The sequence below is a fragment of the Eleutherodactylus coqui genome, chromosome 6 (genome assembly GCF_035609145.1).
Source record: "Eleutherodactylus coqui strain aEleCoq1 chromosome 6, aEleCoq1.hap1, whole genome shotgun sequence".
Taxonomy (NCBI): Eukaryota; Metazoa; Chordata; class Amphibia; order Anura; family Eleutherodactylidae; genus Eleutherodactylus; species Eleutherodactylus coqui.
The window spans coordinates 98,611,525-98,617,524 of NC_089842.1; positions in this window are offsets into that span (position 1 = coordinate 98,611,525).

Here is a 6,000-nt window from a genome sequence, read left to right on the forward strand (position 1 = left end):
ACAGCAGCCATTATTTCTCAATGTTATCTCTCTACAATTGCTGCACTTACATAGTTTTTTGTGAAGAATCGATACAATGGCCTTACAGCTTATATATCTCATATTCTTACATCTTATTCTGATGAAACCTCGGTGTTATGATGGTAATAACTGAGGCATTAGCTAAATCCAAGTATTACTTAGATGATGCCTTGTTGAACACCAGTGTTTTCTAATGCTTAGACCTAAGGCCCTTTTACACATAACTATTATCGCTCAAAAGCCATCTTTTGATCGATAATCGTTGGGTGTAAATGTGACCATCTTTCACTTTTCTGCTGAATGATGATTTTCAGTTCGGCATGAAATCCATCCTTCAGCAAAAGAGCTGATAAGACGTACTACACGCTATGTTCTGCCTGGGGAGCACTGATTACATTGTCTCAGCTGTCAGTCCCACGGCACAACAAAGCGAATGTATTCAGAGAACAGCAGGTGGTCTGTTCCCTGAATACAGCTTTCAGTGGCTCACATGTTACTAATTGGTACTAATGGGCATTAGTAGTAGTTATGCAAAATAATCCCTCAAAAGCCATCTTTTGAGCGATCATCTTTGTGTGTAAAAGGGCTTTTAGGCCCCATTAGGCATCATTTTTATCTGTCATTTTCAAAAATTTAACTGGGGATGAGCGTGAGGGGAGGGGGGGGGTGAGGACAATCATGGCTGCATTAAGCAATTGAGGCCAGGAGCTGGAAGAACAAAGACATGTGGTGGACTCTAAAAATGATGGCATGAGAACAGCAGGTGATTGCTAAGGGCAGTATTACTCCTCTGTTATTTTATAGCATTATAAACTCTTTGTGAAAAGACTATGGGAATGGACAACCCCTTTAACTTTGTTTCATTCATCTCTCTTTCCCAGTGACATTAGATATTGCGCTTGCTCTGGGGTTTCCATGGGTAGCATCAGCAGTCATGTGACCACAAGTGCTATCATGTATCCTGGAGATTCTTATCAATTATTCCATGCAGGGTTAAAGTCCATCTACATGGGACAACCATCGAGCACAGTCATCTGAGCGATAATCGTGCCCATGCTTTAAGTCAGGAGCGAGGATTACTCAGTGAGGCAGATCATTCTAGTGCCAATCTCCATTCACAATATAGAGGTCATCAGTCATAGGTGAATGGCAACGTGTTTATACAAACCCATTATCTTTGATTTTTATGCCTACAGAAACTGAGTTATGACTCATTGTCCAATCGCTGCCGGAATTTACACTGAATGATATCAGTCATATTCCCAGGATTCACTGAGAATCTGAACAATTATTGTTCAGTGTAAACTGGCGCTTATTCTATTCATTGCGAAAACCATCTGTGTGGCCTTTCTGTTCTTTCCCTAGTAAATAGTATTTAACAGAACAGAAATTGTGTCATTGCAGAAGATATGAAGTGCACAGGCAACAGGTCTTCAGCAGGGAGAGTAGTATAATAGTCTCATACCATATAACAATGTTATTATTTTCGAGTGTGCTTTAGTGATTTTACATGTAGACAACCTCTACACGCAAATATAAAATCACAGATTTCGGTATCACACTTACAAACCTTTCTTTCTGCTCAGCAGCAGAATGTCATTCCATAGATCACTGTGTAGCCATCTACTGTCCCCATAGGGTTAGGTGCTGAAATAGTCACATGACATGTTAATGCAAGAACACTGCCAGACTTCGTTCCTCTCACTATTACACATGCCCTTGGGAACTGGCACCCTTACCATGAATTTGCTCACACATTAGCTGATTTCACATGTGACATTTGCTCATAACGATATATTTTGCTGGAGCTTCAGTCACTTCTGTAAGAATCTGACCCCATAAAATAAGTTCCTCAGATTCCAGCCTGGCACCTTCTTTTTTAAGAAATGTTTTAAATCAGGGGTCCCCAACTCCAGTCCTCAGGGACCACCAACAGGTCATGTTTTCAGGATATCCTATAGTAAGAACACCTGTGGCAATGTCTGAGGCACCGACAATAATTACATCACCTGTGTAAGGCCGCCTGCAGACGAGCGGGTCGGATCCGGCGGCGAGAATTCTCGCCGCGGGACCCGACCCGAGAGCCTGCAGTGACGAGTGCGTACTCGCCCGCGCCTGGCGGCCCTCGCCCGGAGCCGGCGGCCGGGTGAGTGACGTGTCTGTGCGAGGCTCTGCGAGCCCCGCACAAAAATAGGACATGTTTGTTTGCCGCGCGAGATTTCGCGCGGTCAAACCGCGGCCGTCTGCATAGGAGTGCGTATTGTAATGCACTCCTATGCAGACTTTCAGTGGCGGAAATCCCGCGGGAAATACCGCCGCGGGATTTCCGCCCGTCTGCAGGCGGCCTTACACTGAGGAAATCCTGAAAACATGACCTGTTGGCGGTCCCTGAGGACTGGAGTTGGGGAACACTGTTTTAAATGATCATTGCACTTTGAGACAACTTGTGCTACCAAAAATTTTTTTGATGTTTCCACATTTACTTTTAAGCCAAATGATCATGTGCAAGTTATTATGATTTTAATAATCATCATTTTACAGGTCATGGTAAATGCTGCTAATGTATATGGAAAACTGTTTAAAGCTGCAGACAAAACAAAAAAATGGGTGGGGGGGTTGGTACCGTGTTAGCCAGTAGAGCAAAGTGTGATTGTTCTCAGAGAAACCAAGTAATCTTGTAGATATGATACCTTTTAATTGCTAACAAAAATACATGATGTTGCACAAGCTTTCCGGTCTTCTATTGACCCTTCATCAGGCTAAAATGAAACTGGTTTGGATGGGGCACATATATAATATACAAATGCAGAGAGGACACCCCTCTTGATTGAAATACAAATGTTCACACACAGAATTTGCACTCAAAACAACAGATAACTGAGCTGAGAGATAAATACTTAATCAGTCCACGGAGCTCAGGAACGTGTCTTATCTCTTCTTCAACCTGCACATCTAAGAATGTTGCCATCCAATAGGTGGTGCTATCAGGACCAGCGGCTCACAGGGCCGCCGTGCCCACACTGCCATTTCTATTACCTGGACTGCAGCAGTGCGGTGCAGGGGAGCCCCAGTTCTGGTGACCTCCCCTGTCCACCGTATGTTACGGTATACTACCCTTGATACGCCAGCTCGGGTGCCCTATATCTCACCCACAACCCCTGTCCCTGCCTACTTGCCTCCACTCCTGGCTAACCACAGGCGGGCAACTGGGCGATGGTCCCTACTCTCACTAGGGACCAAAAAAGGGACTCTGGCGTACCTGGATGGAAAGGGTAAAATACCGACAGAATAGGCAGGTGAAAATAACCAACATGAGCAATACTAAGCAGAACTGAGGCAGATGGAAAAACCTGGTGGATAATAGCAAAGTATAGCACGCAAGATGACAGAGGCAGGCTAGCTAGCACACTGTGGGAAACCAATAACTGGCAGTGATTGCAAGTCTCTGCCCGACCTAAAAACAAAAGCCTCCGCCCAAGGGCGGAGAGGGGGAGAAGCCAACTCTCAACAGAGCAGAACAAAAGGGAGCTCGCGCACGGCAGCTGCACTCACAGGTGCGCACACAGCGCCACTCCGCCCACACCGGCCAGGCACCCGCTCCCCCGGCAGCCGGGCAGCAAGCCGGGGGGATACGCCCCGACCACGGGACCCCACACACCGCCGCCCCGGGAGGACCAGCAACCACCGCATGGTAACACCGTAGTCGTGTCCGCCGCCGGGTTGCTAAGGATGCATGCAGCAGGTGCCACCCCACGCCACATCCCCGTTACCATGATGACCACACATCCTTGGTCTCAGTCTCTCCAGCTAAACTGGCGGTGGGTTCTCCTGTGCCTCGGTGATTGACTTGCTGCTGTCTGGCTCCCCGCCCCAATCAGCTGGTGGGGCGGCAGTCCTGACAGCATTTAAATGCCTCTGTTGCTTCCAGCAGTTGCCAGTGTTAGTTTGGTCTACTGCTACACTCGCGTCCTTGCTATTGCCTGATTCCCTGTTTTAGACGTATTCCTTCTGACCCTGACTTCGCCTTCGCCTGATCCCTAGTACCGCGTATTCCCCTGTTGCTGACCAAGACTTCCTGACTTGCCTCTGTATTTGTTTGTCTCTGTATCTGTTTGAAAGTCTGACCCCTTGCCCTGCTTCTATAGGGAGTATAGGGACCGTCACCCAGTTGTCGCCCTGGGGCCTAGTCCAGGGGGGCAAGTAGGTAAGGACAGTGGGTTGTGGGCAGCTTTCAGGGACTACCAATACCCGAACCCCAGTTCCCTGACAGTAACACTGGCCACAAAAGAGGTCAGACTTTGGTATCCAACTGGCTGTATTGACCCCTCCCATGGAGGCCATGGCGACCATAGCAAACCAGGTCCAAGCCCTGACAAACCTGGTTCAGGACCTAACCTCCTGCCTACAGTGACAAGAACAGGCGATATCTACGGCACCGGTTCAGCCTCCCTCCCACTCCGGTGGCTGTGTCAGAGCCTTGGACTATGCTGCCGGATTTCTTTTCTAGGGACAGAAGTTAGTTTTTGGCCTTAATGGAAGGCTGCAGGCTGTACTTTGATTTTTGACCCAACTCTTCAGGCATGGAGTACCAGAAAGTGGGAATCGTGATTACCCGCCTGAGAGGAGACCATCAAAATTGGGCCTTCTCTTTAACCACTCACTCTCCCACATGACAGTCTCTAGACACCTGTTTCGCAGCTCTAGGTCAAATTTATAATGAACTCGACCAGGCTGCTTACGCTGTGTCTAATCTGTTATCCTTGCACCAAGGTTGGAAGGTGGCAGAGGACTACTGCGCTCAGTTTAGGTGATACTGCATGGAATCAGGGTGAAATTACTCAACTCTCAAGGACTTGTTCCTGACCGGCCTATCCGAAAGCCTTAAAGATCTGTTGGTCGTGCATCCTGAGCCTAAAACCCTGGAACAAGCAATGTCGCTAGCAATCCGAGCTGATCGACGACTGAGGGCCAGACAATCTTCCAGGACCAGCCTGGCCCGTCCGGTCACCTCCTCAGGTAACCAAACCACTTTGCCTCCCTCCGCTGAACCTATGGAACTGGGAACGATGTCCCCTAAACAGCGAAGGGAATACTGTCTAAGGAAAAACCTCTGTTTGTATTGTGGAGAGATTGGTCATTGGGTCGCTAGTTGCGGGAAGAAGCCTCGGCAGGAACTTTCGCTCCTAGTCAGTTGTCAGGAGGACTATCTAGGAGCTAAGGTACTCCCTTTTGTGTCTAAAATGTTCTTGTCCTGCATCTTAGAATTTCGTTCTTTCTACTGTGCAAGGCAAGCCTTTGTTGTTTCCGAGGCTGCAACCAATTTTGTTAATTTTGATTTTGTGGTTCAGATTTCTGGTTCCCTGCTTCGTTTAGATCCTCTGATACAGGTTTCTGGAGTAGACTCCACACCATTGTGAGCTGACCTCATCAAACTGGTTACCCCGGAATTAATATTTTCTGTGGGAGCCCTGCATGTCAAGTTTTGCACATTTCTCGGCATGAAAGACTTGAGTCCGGTGAACTTGGATACCTCTGTGTTGAAGGGTTTTGAGTTGCCGGAATACATGTCTGAATTTTCTGATGTATTTTCCAAACAGTTGTCTGAAGTTTTGCCTCCCCATAGGGAACTTGATTGTAAGATTGATCTGGTCCCAGTTGCCAAAATTCCTAAAGGTAGGATCTACAACGTAACTGTCCCGGAGAGGGAGTTTATGAAGGACTATATTCAGGACAGTTTGGCCAAGGGGCATATCAGACCCTCTGAGTCCCCTATTGGGGCCGATTTCTTCTTCATTGACTACAGGGAACTCAACCAAAGGAAACCAGTACATGCTTCCTCTCATCCCCGACCTCCTCAATCAGGTTTCTGGGGCCCAGTGGATCTCCAAACTCGACTTAAGGGGAGCCTATAACCTAATTCATATACGAGAAGGGGATGAGGGGAATATGGGTCTTTAATACACTGCTTGGCCATTTGGC